Raw genomic sequence first — 15,724 nt, forward strand, 5'->3', positions numbered from 1 at the left:
ATATTAAGGGAATCAAGGGAGATGGGGATAGTGCAGGAAAGTGGAGATGAGGTAGAAGATCAGCCATGATCTTATTGAATGGCAGAGCAGGCTCGAAGGACCAAATGGCCTACTCCGGCTCCTATTTCTTATGTTCTTATGAAATGTATGGCAGTAAATTCATAGTAAATCTGCCAAATTACCACCAAAACACTAATTTGGGATTGACTTTTGGTACAGCAGTACCCTGCCAGTGGTATATTTAAAAATCCAATCAAATGCAAGTTGAAGTCATCCAAATTAATTACGTTAATGACTGGAAAATGGTTCACTTGACCTTTGCAATTGAATCTTAGGCTGTTTCTGCAGGCTGTAAGCAGTTGAAAATGGCTGTGGAAAAATAAGTGAGAAAAACACATTTTGGTGATGTAAACATACCTTTTCTGCTGAAAAAGATGTTTAAAACTGCACATCCCTATGTTTGGGTCTAGAAAACAAGCATGCCATTGTGCTGAATGGACAGAAATGACTAAAATTATTGATGGTGTCTCAAACAGTAACTGAGACATGGTTAACTAACGAAAATCTGAATGATGTGAAAAGGCTGCTATGGGCAAGGGTTCCTTGTACGAGCAATCTCAACAAGATGTTGGAGAGGGATCACTGTTTCAACAATCCTGAATCCCTGCTGAGGAGATGCTGGCGTAGCTCTTCCGGTTGGAGACCACAGAGGGAGTGAAAGACATGAAGATTCAACTGCAAAGCTCAAATGACAACTCTAGTTAATTGCTATTAAGGAAAAGAAACACAAAAGCATTTTTAAATTGTCGCTAGCTACTGTAATATATAATATGCAGACTTGAAATTTAAAATATATTCAAGAAGGAGTTAGATATATTTCTTAAGGCTAAAGGGATCAAGGGATATGGGGAGAAGGCAGGGACAGGGTACTGAATTTGGATGATCAGCCATGATCTCATTAAATGGCGGAGCAGGCTCGAGGGGCCAAATGGCCTACTCCTGCTCCTACCTTCTATGTTTCTAAAAATCTGTACATAAATTTCTACTTCTATGTATAAGAATTGTTCAAAAATTAAATGCATTTCAAGAACACATTTTAAGTCCATTATGCAACAAAGTTTGACAGAATTGCAGTGATGCACAACCCATGTGAATGACTCCAGAGCATCGTCACAACTAGCAGACACCAACAAGCGGTGAATATGGAGTAGTATTGAACTTTAATTCAAAGTTAGTTGCAGCATTTATTATGGTATTCAAGAAAAAGAGTAAGAAAAGCATACTATGTAATATTGTTATGAATGTCAAGTAAACTGCATTTCAGAGTCAGTTTGAATGGTGAGATTCTTTGATTTATAGGGTATAGCTTGAAGCAAATAATCTCATTTGCATAACTTAGCATATTATGGATAGTATAAAGGTTTTGAGTCAAATTAACTACTGTGGCATAATTATTAGACTTTGCTTGCAAATAATTTTTTATCAAAGTTATCATTTTTGTTTTTATTTGTATTTAATGAATAATTCAGAAAACAAAATATGGTGATCAGTATCCCCAGTACATATTTAATTACACAGAGACAAAATATACTCTTTACTGGAATATATATTTTTCAGGGAGATTTCTTGCAATACTCTTGTTTTTGATTTCTTGATTCGTGTATTATTCTTTATAAGGGCTGGCACTACCACCCTAGGCCTGTTCCTCAACGGGAGGAACACTGCTGACCCAGATTCACCCACACCTTCCCTCTGTGGACAAAAAAGTACATCATTTTCCAAGCTACAGTTAAATCAGTAGAATCTGAGAAAGAACTGAGTTGAAGCAATGTTCTCATTTTAAGGAGTTTAGTGTAGGCTCACTTCCTGGTACAGCCAGGAACAGTTTCTCAAAATACCACTGCAGTGATGTCGCTTTGGTCTGTGGTAAGTTTGCATTGTAAAAGATGCTCCTTCTGCTGCGCTGCAAACTTTTCCACTTTCCTGTATTTACATCTCTAACCACATGCCACTTCAGTTTTCTCCACTCTCTTTGTGCTGAGGGTGACTCATGTTGAGGCATGAGGGCCGATTCTGCGCTTCCATCCTCCCAGTAGAAAGTGGCGCTCGCAGATAGCGCATTGCAGGGAATTGCAGAGGTGCAGCTTATGATTTAGTGTCCATTCATTTTAATGGCCTGGAGCTGGCCCGATAATTCCACTGGAGGTAGCAGCCCTTCAGCCTGGACAATGAGCATTTTTAGGCTCTTTGACCATTGTGGGCTTCATAACCTAGAGTAATCCAGTCCCCAAACACCTTTCCAGCAGAGGTCATTAGACAGAAGCAGTGGGAAACGTGGCTGATTTTGTCCCCCCTTCTCTAACCCTGGGCATTAAGTTGAGTTTAGCAACTCCATCGCTGCCTTGCCTTAGATTATCTAACTCAGCATAGAGCTGGTATTGAACCTGCTACAACTTAGTTTTAATAAAACCAAGATAAAAATAATCTGTTTGCAATGCCAGATGTGAATGTATCATCTGTGTATAACAACACTGCCCCTTTAACAATATTGAAATGTGTGACAGGCAAGAGATGAATCACTTAAGATCAAGAGAATTTTATAAATAATTATTCTGAGCTGTCAAGCCTCACTCATTTTGAGTGAGACTCAGTCATTATTTAAATTTGGAACCTATTTCTAGGCATCACACTGTTTAAAAATATAAGTGGCTTTACATTGTTGAAAGACTGTCTTGCTCTTTCTCATAATAAATAAAACTACCGAATAGCGCTTTCCGTTGCTGTATCATTAACACGGGTGATATTGATTAAATAAATATAAGATACCATTTTAAATACTGCCACAATAAATCTTCCAAGTTTATTTAATGGTTAAATGTATATCTCTTTCTTTGTCTGAATTTACAATAACAAAAATGGTCTTCAGAATTTGGCCAGCATCTCCTGTTTGTGGTCCATTTAGTCCAGTGTCTACCTCTGTGCCTTTCTCACCCTGGGTAAGCCTCTCCTTGGAATTTGGATTGCCATTGCTCACCTTAAGTGACCTTTAATATATTTTAGTTTATTTTCTTCTGCCTTTAATATGTATTAGATGTTTTGTGCTCCTCACACTATGCATGTCAATAAACCTCTTTCATCTGTTGTTTGGCGATCTCTTGACCTGTAAGGTGTCACTGATTTTTTTTCCTCTGGGATTGTTTATCCACACTGAGCTCTTGATCCTCAAATCCTTTTTCTTATGCCTGAAGACACGCGTGAGGAAGTCTATCTCTACATTTCTGAAGTGCTGAGTCTAGGTCTATTTTCCCTTACTTTTCTGCCATTTTAAATTTTCTCTGTGGCAGACTTTTACAACACCACCATGTATAATTTGCATATCGTTAACCCTCAATTTAGGTTTCTTCTTTGATTGGCAGCTGCAAAGTAGTAGGGTGACAGAATGAAAATCTGAAATTTGTGCCTGACAGTAGATTACACAAAAATTGCCCCATTGTCTCTTACTACAAACGGTAGCCTAATCAGTGTGACACAACTGTTAAATAGCTAGATACATTAAAACGTATGTTTTGTGAAATAACAGCTGCTTAGGCACTGAGCTTTATTAGTCTTTTATGCAATTGGTCTTACTGGATATTCCACTCTTTTTCATACTAGAGCAAAACTAACATGAGACTTCAGGTACTTCTAGAATAGCTCCCTGACTATCCATTATTCTATATGTGATAATCTGTTTGTAATTCCTAAAATATCATCTGGCATGTGCATAAAAATCTAGGCTGACACTCCAGTGCAGTACTGAGGGAGTGCTGCACTGTCTGAAGTGCCATCTTTCGGATGAGGCGTTAAAGCAAGACGTCTACTCTCTTAGGTGGACATAAAAGATCCCATGGCATTATTTTGATGAAGAGCCGGGGAGTTATCCCCGGTGTCCTAGCCAACATTTATCCCTCAGTCAACATCACAAAAACAGATTATCTGGTCATTGTCACATTGCTCTTTGTGTGATCTTGCTGTGTGCAAATTGGCTGCTGCATCTCCTACATTATAACATTGACTGCAATTCAAAAGTATTTAATTGGTTGTAAAGCAATTTGGGATGTCCTGAGGTTGTGAAAGGCACTATATAAATGCAAGTCTTTCTTTCAATGCTAAAAATGCTTATCTTTTCAACATTGCTAAGTAGAAATGTAGAGTGACAGGTTCCAATGATGTCTAGGAATCTTCTTCCATGAGTGGAGTGTTTTTTATGAACATACAGAGATTGAATGCAAACATATATTTTTGTGGACTTTACATTAACACTTTTTATTTATCATGTTATATTGTCATATATTAATTCTATATAAGTTTCACCTCCTAGCACTACAGAAATTGTCACAGCAAATCTTCTTTAAAGCCATTGGTAAATTCTAAAATATAATTCATGGACAGTTTGAACACCCATTTTTGAAGTAAAAACTGCAAATACCAATTATACAATGGCCAGTGACCACTTTTAATTCAATTCAACCAGCTATCCTTGAAAAGAAATGGTGAAATACATCATTTTCTCACATTTTATAAAACTATTACATTCTGATCTCCAAATAATCATGTTTTTCAAAGTGGCCTCGGCATCATGAAAATCCTTGTTCTCGTTCACAATAACACATTCCCAAGAATCCTAAAAGGGATATTCTCCTTCATAAATAATAAAATAAGAGCAGTCCCCAGAGCATCATATTTTTCATTTCTGCTAGTACTATGAGTCCATTTACATTACTTAGTATAATTTGTACCTAATACAATCCAACTATGGTTAGTAAAGTTGTATTCTGATTATCAAACAATTAAACGGTTACAAAAATATAAATTAAAACTTTTAACACAGTAATTCAACATATTCTTTGGAAGTGCTAACCAAAATGGGTTATTGTTTAGTCCAAATTGTTTTCAAAAATAAATTAATACTATTTCTAAAAATCTCAATCATTGTCATATACGGGGTACGGTAGCATAGTAGATATGTTACTGGACTGGTAATCTACAGGCCTGAATTAATAATCCGGAGACATGATTTCAAAATTCCACCACGGCAGCTGGGGAATTTAAATTCAGTTAATTAAATAAATTTGGAATTTAAAAAGCTAGTATTAGTAATGGTGACATTGGCTGCGATTTTGCTCACCTCGGCAGGTCCGTGGCGAGCGACGTCGGTGGCGGGTCCCGACCCCACTGTTGGCTCCATCCCGGCCTGTGAAATGATTTTCCCTTGATAGGAATTTGTTAAGCCCACCCAGCGCGTTTCCCGGGCTAATTAGAGGGAGCGGGTCTGATGACATCATTTCATGATGCGTCATCAGCCAGTTTCCTTAAAGGGACCATGTCCAAATTGATTTTGACATTTGTGCTGTCAATGTTCTACAGCATTGAAGTGCTGCAAACACTGACAATGACTGCACAGAGGCAGAGGGCTGCACCGAGGTTCTCCCATGACTCCCTCCATATGCTTATGGAGGGAGTCAGAGCATGCAGGGAGGTCCTCTTCCCTTCCGATGGGCGGGAGAGACCTCCCCAGGAGACCAACACACATTGGTTGCACATTGCAGAGGACGTCACAAGCAGGGATGTTGTCAGGAGGACCTGGGTGCAGTGGTGCAAACCTTTCAATGATCTCATTAGATCACAAAACATTAGTAAAAAGCCACACTCACCTTCATCTTGCTGTGCCTCTCATCCCCATCACTCTGCCTTCCCTACCCTACCCCTGCACATCCTTACTCACACCAACTTACCTTGCACTTCCACCCATCCCTCTCTCTCTATCTACATTATCACATCCCCATCTCACTAGCCTCCCCTCACACTCACCCCCCATCCTAGTGCAATCATACCAACTAACACACAAGGGTAGGCATTTGGGTGTGTCATGCAATGTTCATGCAAAGTTTCTGTTAATGTGCTGTAAAACATTGAAACCTTTATTTTCAACAGTTTGCATTCTTGGACAGATTTGTGTGCACCTTTGGAAGTGGCTTAGTGAGTTGCAGTGAATGGTGAGACGTAACGGTACCCCCCGCAATGGTGATGAGTGTGAAAAGAATGGCTTGGGCATTGCAGGAATGCTTTATGTTGTTGGTGTGGGGTGGTGCCATGGTAAATCTGGCCATGGTGAGACCATCCCTGGCCTCCCGGGCAGCAATGTGCTCGGCTGCTGATGCCCTGTGTCCTGTGCAGCATCAGGTAATTGCGGAGAAGGTTGGTGTTGTTGTTGGTGCTGCTGTGTTGGGGCTGATTGTGGTCGGATTCTGAGGACCATGGTGAGACAGTATAAAGGGCACCCATGTAACGCCCCTATTTAAGAAAGAAGGGAGACAGAAAGCAGGCAACTATTGACCAGTTAGCCTAACATCTGTCATTGGGAAAATGCTGGAGTCCATCATTAAGGAAGTGATAGCAGGACATTTTGAAAATCATAATATAGTCAAGCAGAGTCAGCATGGTTTTTATGAAAGGGAAATCATGTTTGACAAATTTGCTGGAGTTCTTTGAGGATGTAACGAGTAGGGTGGATAAAGGGGAACCAGCAGATGTCATGTATTTGGATTTCCAGAAGGCATTTGATAAGGTGCCACATAAAATGTTACTACACAAGATAAGAGCTCACGGGGTTGGGGGTAATATATTAGCATGGATAGAGGATTGGCTAACTAACAGAAAACAGAGAGTTGGGATAAATGGGTCATTTTCAGGTTGGTAAACTGTAACTAATGGGGTGCCACAGGGATCAGTGCTGGGGCCTCAACTATTTACAATCTATATTAATGACTTGGATGAAGGGACTGAGTGTAATGTAGCTAAATTAGCTGATGATACAAAGATAAGTGGGAAAGCAAATTGTGTGGAGGATGCAAAGAATCTCCAAGGGGATATAGATAGGCTAAGTGAGTGTTTGCAAAATGGGACAAACACCCAATTGAGATCCTACATGCAGAATTCTGTAAAAGTATCCTCCGGACTCAAAGGAAAACCGTAAACAATGCATGCAGGGCAGAACTAGGCCAATATCCATTAATAATCACTATCCAAAAAAGAGCCACCAAATTTTGGAAACACCTAGAAATGAGCAACCCCCAATGCTATCATTACGAAGCCCTGAAATGCCAAGAGAGGACCATAAAGAAGAATACCCTCAGTCAACTAGTCCTGGGACTCAGTGAAGTAACTACTAACACTAATAACAATAACCAGCCCCAGGACAGTGACAGCGTAACACAAAGAATTCGACCCAACACAATCGGCACTAAGCAAAAGGAAAAATATCTGTCATATTGGGCAGAAACAACAAAAACCCAAAGCAAACTCAATTGCTACTTGGCCCTAAACAGACAATACAACATGGCTGATTACCTGACCATGGTAAAGGATAGCAAACTGAGAAAAACTTTGACAATGTACAGACTTAGTGAACATAACCTGGCGATCGAAAAAGGTAGACACAGGCAGACCCGGCTACCAAGAGAGGACAGGATATGCTCTCACTGCAGTCAGGGAGTGGTGGAGACAGAGATGCACTTCCTCACAGCTTGTAGAAAATATCAGGGCATAAGGGAGAATTTCTACCCAAAATTCACAAAAATATGCCCGGAATTCAGAAATTTGAATGACGACCAAAAACTCCCATACCTACTAGGGGAAGAGAGAAATTGTGTAACACTAGCGGCACACTATGTTACAGCTTGCCATAAACAGAGGGACAACCACTAAATATAAGAAAAGAGTATATATAAATTATATGAAAGTATATTTATACACTCAGGGATATATCTGTTTATACACTGTATGGATAGATCTGTATTTTTGTGAACAAACATGAATGTTTTTCGATGCTTTGGCAACATAAGCTATAACTTGTCATGCCAATAAAGCGATTTGAATTGAATTGAATTGAATTGAATTGAATTGAGTGGGCAAAAATCTGGCAGATGGAGTTTAATGTGGGAAATACGAGGTTATCCACTTTGGTAGGAAAAATAAAAAAGCAAATTATTATTTAAATGGGGAGAGATTATTGCAAAGGGAATGGAGTATAAAAGTAGGGAAGTCCTGTTACAACTGTACAGGGCGTTGGTGAGACCAGACCTGGAGCACTGCGTACAGTTTTGGTCTCCTTATTTAAGAAAGGATATACTTGCATTGGAGGCAGTTCAGAGAAGGATCACGAGGTTGATTCCGGAGATGAAGGGGTTGTCTTATGAAGAAAGGATGAGCAGGTTGGACCTATACTCATTGGAATTTAGAAGAATGAGAGGGGATCTTATTGAAACATATAAGATTCTGAAGGGGCTTGACAGGGTAGATGCAGAGAGAGGATGTTTCCTCTCGTGGGGGAATCTAGAACTAGGGGGCATAATTTCAGAATAAGGGGAAACCCTTTTAAATTGGAAATAAGGAGCAATTTCTTCTCTCAGAGGGTCATGAATCTGTGGAATTCTCTTCCCCAGAGAGCTGTGGAGGCTGGGTCATTGAATATATTTAAGGTGGAGATAGACAGATTTTTGAACGATAAGGGAGTCAAGGGTTATGGGGAGCGGGCAGGGAAGTGGAGTTGAGGCCAAGATCAGATCAGCCATGATCTTATTGAATGGCGGAGCAGGCTCGAGCGGCCAAATTACCTACTCCTGCTCCTACTTATTATGTTCTTAAGTTCTTGTTGATGGAGTCGATGGCAGGTGAAGTAGAGATGACAGATGCATTCTGTCAATGGTGAGAGAGTTCTTCCAAAGAGGTGATACTGGATGGAGAGTGGAAAGTGGAAAGCCTGCAGAATCTGTGCTGGAAATAGACTGAGAAACAACTTGTGGCTGAGGAAAGTGAAGATCAGTCAGGTGGGAGCTTTTATTGCATATTTCAAGCTGATTCAATGACCATTCAACTCTGGCCTCAACTTAACAGACGTGATCCCAGAGCAGCGTGGACCCTGTGGGCAAGCAGTTAAAGTGAAAAGGTCAGGTAAAATGTATACTTAATGATCTCTCAACAAGGCAATAATCAACTTAATTGGGTCCCCCGCTGTTGCCTGTTGGGTCTGCTCAGCGCTGACAGACCCGACATTGGGAAAGGCGCGTGGCGGAGGGTTGACAGCAGGGTCCCGACCCACTGTGAAAAGAAACCACTTTCCCACCCGACCCGCCACCGATCTCACCCATTGACCCCCCGAAAATTCAGGCCCATGAAACTACTGGTTCACTAATGTACTTTAGGGAAGGAAATCTGCCGTCCTTACCCGGTCTGGCCTATATGTGATTCCAGACCCACAGCAATGTGGTTGACTCTTAACTGCCCTCTGAAATGGCCTAGCAAGCCACTCAGTTCTACCAAACTACTACGACAAAGTCACCACAAGGACTGCAGCGGTTCAAGAAGGCGGCTCACCACCAGCTTCTCAAGGGCAATTAGAAACATAGAAACATAGAAGATAGGAGCAGGAGTAGGCCATTCGGCCCTTCAAGCCTGCTCCGCCATTAGGGATGAGGAATAAATGCTGGCCTTGCCAGCAATGCCCACATCCTGTGAATGAATAAAAAATAAATAACCAGGAGTGAGAACAACTACAGCTTCCTTTTCCACTCCCATTTTTAGGTTTGTTTTCTCTTTGGTTTCCACCATGACACACACCATTACTTAGCTAAAAAGACAGGCCAATGACCTGCTCCCAGGCTCTGTACCAATTCTACTTTACAACCAGTAGGTGGATGTTCACCACCTGATTTTCCCTCCCTTACCCTAGGAAATGCCTCACATTCACTCAGCGGCTTTCACAGATATCTCCAGCTTATATCAGAATTGGGGAGTTATAGTCAAAAACCCTTAGATTATTGCTCTGGTGCTGAGTGTTGATACACCAGTGGACTGTATGAATGGGCCAGCTATTTACACCGAATTACAACACTTCCAGAGGCCCCAGTCATTTTATTGTCTAGCGCATGAAGCTCAGAAAATGTTATTGCTTCCTATTTGATTACTAATTCATATGAGTTTCCATAGAGTCTTTTGATTTCTCATTATGAGTTACATTAATTATCCTTGTCACTCAGCTTCATACTTATGGTTCCACACAACGTGATCTCATCTCAAGTAACTTTGTTTAGTTCTGTGTCGACTGTTCTCATGTCATTGCTTTGTGCTACCATTCCAACGTTGAGTGCTCCCATGCTGATGTTTCTTGCTAACAGTTCCACGTTGATTTCTCCTGCCCTGAAGTTTCTTGCAATTAATCCCATGGTGATAACTCTCCTCCTGAAGTTTCTTGCCATCAGTCCTGTGCTGATTGCTCCTACCTTGAGGTATTGTGCTACCAGTCCTTTGCTGATTGCTACTATTCCATTACTTCTTGCTCCCTGGACCATACTGATTGCTCCTGTCCTGTGGTATCTCAGTAATGAACATATGCTGACTTATTTCTGGGTTCTCACTATCATATCGGTGCTGGACAAAAATCAGTTACTACAAGGCCCATACTAAGAAACTGTGATTGAAGTGCAATTAGAATAAGATCAGCAGCAAGGAACTGAATAGGAATATTTAGGATGGAATCAACAGCCAGAAACCACTGATCAACAAAATATTTTTAAATATCAGCTGATTCTCAAAACAAATGTTCAAGAGGTACTGATATGATCTAAACTTTATGTACTGAGAAGGTTAAGGGGAGATTGAATAGAGGTGTTAAAAATTATGAGGGGTTTTGATGAAGTAAACAAGGAGAAACTGTTTGCATTGGCAGGAGGGTCGGGAACCAATGGGGAAATGAGGATAAATTTGTTTCTATGCGCACAGAGTTGGGAGAATCTGCTAAACAGAGTGACTTGCTAATCAGAGTGCCGACGGTAATTTGGTGAGAGTGGGAATTCACTGGTAAGTCGTGGGTAAGTAGTACAGATGGTGGGGTATATTCAGCACAATTCACCCCAAATCATTGTAACCAGCACAAAAGATAAGGGAATTTAAGCACAAATTACATTCAGTGCAAATCAAGTTTCCGAGATCTGTTGTGCTGGTTTAAAAAACATCGCGTTAGAAGCCGGCCCCACCACAAAACTGGCCACACCCCGGATAAATTCATCACCATTGGGAGTTTCCGTTAATTGCGCTCGTTTGTGGGCTTTTGAGGAGGCTCCAAAAATTAAGCAGGTTCTTTTGGGTGAAAGGACACTAATAGACACATTTTTAAAGCTTTTGAATGTATTTTTTAAAATTTACTAAGAAACAATATAACTAGCAAATGGTTCCCTTTATTTTTTAAAAGCCATTTTCAGTTATTTAAAATCAGGTTACCCACAGGTGGTGGATTGACACTGGGATTAAAAATGCGTATTTTTGGTGATAAACCCATTTTCAGCTGTATTAATCAAACTGCACCAGGTTACCACTAAAAAATATTCCTTGATATATTTAAGAAAGTAAAAAAAAAAATTTAAGTTTAAAAATATTGCCCGATTGCACTGGTTCAGGGCAGATTTTGTGTTCGGCAATATATAAATGAGTTTGAGCAGAAACTCGAGAGAAAAAAAAAAACACTTCTCAAAATGGACACAATTTTAGGCGCAATTTGTGCCAGGATTGCCGATTGTGGCCAAAGTGAAAACTCTACCACAGTGTCTTGTTAACAAACTGAAATTTAACCTAGTTTACTTACTTAAAATGTTACTTTAAACCTGCACGTCAGTGGCAGTTAACAGCCAATCAGCTGTAAGTTAGCACCTGACTAGATGTTAATTGTTGTCACTGGCTGTTAACTGATCAGTTGTAACTACTGTGGCCGCGATTTTGCTATCGGAGGCGGGATCGCGGCGGGAGAGGTCGTTGGCGGGTCCTGCTCCCAGCTCCAGCTGCTCTGTGAAAAGGATTTTCCCCTGATTGGGCTTGTTAAGCCCGCCCTGCGAGGTTCCCGGCCAATTAAAAGGAAGCGGATCTGATGGCATTATTTGATGAAGCGTTATCAGCCGGTTTCCTTCAAGGGACCATGGCAACAGTCTTTTTGACAGTTGTTCTGTTAGTGTTCTACAGCATTGAGGTGCTGCAAACACTGACAAGCACTGCACAGAGGTGCACAGCTGCACCCAGGCTCTCCCATGACTCCCTCCATATGCTTATGGAGGGAGTCACAGCACGCAGGGAGGTCCTCCTCCCTTCCGATGGGCAGAAGAGACCTCCCCAGGAGATCAATGCAGCCTGGTTGCACATTGCACAGGAGGACACAGGCAGGGATGTGGTCAGGAGGACCAGGCTGCAGTGGCACAAACCTTTCAATGATCTGAGCAGATCACGAAAAGCTACTGTCAAGCCACACTCAACCTTATCCTGCTGTGCCACTCATCACATCCACATCACTCTGCCTTCCCTACCCTACTCCTACACATCCTTACTCACACCAACTTACCTTGCACCTCCACCCATCCCTCTCTATCTATATTATCACTTCCCCATCTCACTAGCCACCCCTCATACTCACCCTCAACTTACTGCAAGCATACCAACTAACAACACATAAGTGTAGGCACCTGGGTAGTTTAGCTAATGTTCACGTGAAGTTTCTGTTAATGTGTTGTCAAACATTGAAATCTATAGTTTCAACACTTTTCCTTATTGGACAGATCTGTGCTCACCTTTGGAAGTGTCTTAGTGAGTTCCAGTGAATATTGAGACATAACTTCCCCCCGCCACCCCCAATTGTGATGAGTGTGAAAGGAATGGCTTGGACATTGTAGAGATGCTTTATGGTGCTGGTGTGGGGTGGTGTCACCCTGGCGCATCATGTGGCAGCCAGGGTGTACAGCGTAAAGTGAAGTAAATCTGGCCATGGTGATGCCATTGCTGGCCTCCCGGGCAGCAATGTTGTTGGGTGCTGATACCCTGTGTCCTGTGCAGCATCAGGTGATTGCGGAGAAAGTTGGTGGTGTTGTTCGTGATGTTGGTGTGCCTGGTGATGTTGGTGCTGGGGCTGATCATGGAGGGAGTCAGAGGACCAAGGTGAGATTTTTTCAAGGGCACTGATGTTGCTGGAATAGTTGGCAGCTGAAGTTGAGATGGCAGAAGCGATCTGTTAATGGTGAAATAGCTTGCTGCAAGGAGGTGACAGCGGAAAGAGAGTTTACTCCAAACACTTCGGGGGAGCTTTTGGAGGCGGGACTCCCACTTGTCGGGTTTCAGTCCCGCCTCCAACAACTTCTGGCCAACCCACGCTATTTTCCCTTGATTGACCTTGTTAAGCCCACCCAGGAGGACCAGGCTGCAGTGGCACAAACCTTTCAATGATCTGAGCAGATCACGAAAAGCTACTGTCAAGCCACACTCAACCTCATCCTGCTGTGCCACTCATCACATCCACATCACTCTGCCTTCCCTACCCTACTCCTGCACATCCTTACTCACACCAACTTACCTTGCAGCTCTGTGAAGCTGTCAAACACTGACATTCTTTGTGGTTTGATGAGGTCTTGAATTCAAGACCTCATCAAACAACTTTCTTTTGCAGAAATGAGATGGTTGTTGCATTGGAGAATGTAACGGCCATCTGTCATCTCTGCCGCGGAGGTGCGAGACTCTCTGCATACACACCGACTGAAGCCTGCTGGAAGAAACAAAGGTAAGTACAGTTTTATTAGCACTTTGCACTTACCTCACATACTCACCTCTCCACACTTGCACCCATCACTTACCTTCACATCACACTTTTGCACCCCCCCCAACCCCCGCAGACCCAGTACTCACCTCGCTGACCTGGTGTGTTTCGGAGCCTTCGGGAAGCCTGTACTTGTGAGGGCAAAAAGGGGTAATCCTATTTTCTGCCTGTTAACTAAGTTAATAGGCTTCAATCCCTTCCCGCCTCCAAGGAGACGGGACCCGGCGCGGGATGGCTACCTGCCTCCTGGGAAGATGGCATGTTGGCGCCCACCCCCAAATTCTGCCATTTTCCCGGCAGTCCTGCCTCCATACCCGCCTCCCTGGGGCTGGCAAGATCACGCCCTTCCAAACTGCATAAAGCTCAAAAGTGTCTTCCAAGTCCTGAAGGTTCAAGCTTCTGACATTGGAAAGGGAACAGCTGTGAAATGGTAGCTTTCAGACCACTTTAGCAGCTGTCACCTATTCATAGCAATGGGGAGACATACTTACTTGACGTGATCTCCGAACGACGTGAAGCCCGTTAAAAAAGTGGTTAAAATAGAAATAGGCTGGCAAAATAGTAGTTAACATGCATTTAACAAGCATTTAAGTATCTTAAATGCCTCCCGTGCCGCTTGGTGTCGGGTCTGTTCTGAAATTGCAGACCCGACACTTTGGAAACTTACATGGAGGCAGGTTCGGAGCGGGTTCCCAACCCGCTGTCAATCAATTCGATTTTGACAGCAGACCCACCTCCGAACCCGCACTCTGAGCGCTGGCAAAATTCAGCCCGCTATTTCTAAAAGGAGGGATATGTACAAATGCAGAGCTGTGTGCACAGAGTTGAGAGAATCTTCTAAACAGAGTGGCGACAGGAATTTGGTGAGAGTAGGAATTCGGTGCAGAGGGGAAAGGAGGTGCTCAGTAATTTAAACCAAGGGGCAACAGTGTATAAGTAAATATATAAATAAATAATCAGAATAATTAATTAGATCTCAGGGGATAAAATTAAAATGAACTTAATAGAGGATACCAACATTAAAGGGATCCAAATTGCATTAAATAAAAATCTGGTATACATAAATAATAAATATGAGGTATGGGGTACTAAAATAAAGACGGTAATAAACAAAAAACTAGACTAATTAACCTGTAATCAAACTAAATCCATCTACTAAATATAATCTAGATCTCAAGTAATTCTATTACATCTAAAATTAAATTACTATTAACCAATAAATAAATAAATACAAACTAGAAATGGCAGTGCAGGTTGTGTGCTGGGACTGTGATACGTGGCAGTTTGTGGACAGTGAGGCAGGAAATGTCTGCCTTGAGACACTCCAGCTCAGAGTCCTTGAGTTGGAGGCAAGTTAGAGACACTCTGACGCATAAAGGAGGTGGAGGAATTTCTGGACAGTTTTCTCCAGAGTACAGTTGCACCTCAGAGGAAAGTACAGGAGCAGGAAGGGGAGAGTTTGATTGTCAGTCAGCAAGGTAGGGGGAACCAAGGGGAGATAGAGGAGGAGGTCCTGCAGTCACTGGTCCTGTCCAACAGGTACAATGTACTTGATACCTGTGAGTATAAGGAGAAAGACTGCGGGTAGGACAGCCACAGTGCTGACCTAGGCACCATGGAGCAGGGGCCTGTCCAAAGCGGGGAGAAGCAGAATAGAAATGTAATAGTTATAGGGGATTCAATAATTAGGGGGATAGATAGCATCATCTGCAGCCACGATCGAGAATCCCAAAGGGTGTGTTGCCTTGCTGGTGCCAGGGAAAGGGATATCTTAGTGCAGCTAGAAAGGAATTTGGAAAGGGAGGGGAAGAGCCAGTTGTCATGGTCCATGTCGGGACCAATGACGTAGGGAAGAAAAGGGAAGTGGTTCTACTGAGGTAGTGTCAGGAGTTAGGAGTTAAATTAAAAAGCAGGACCTCAAGGGTGGTAATCTCAGGATTAGCCATGTGCTAATTGACAGAGGGACAAACAGATCAGGAAGGTGAACACATGGCTGAAAGACTGGTGTGGGAAGGAGGGGTTCCATTTCATGGACACTGGCACCAGTACTGGGACTGGAGA

This window comes from Somniosus microcephalus, chromosome 6 (genome assembly GCF_052327205.1).
Source record: "Somniosus microcephalus isolate GS21.2 chromosome 6, FLI_Smic_1.0, whole genome shotgun sequence".
Classification (NCBI taxonomy): Eukaryota; Metazoa; Chordata; class Chondrichthyes; order Squaliformes; family Somniosidae; genus Somniosus; species Somniosus microcephalus.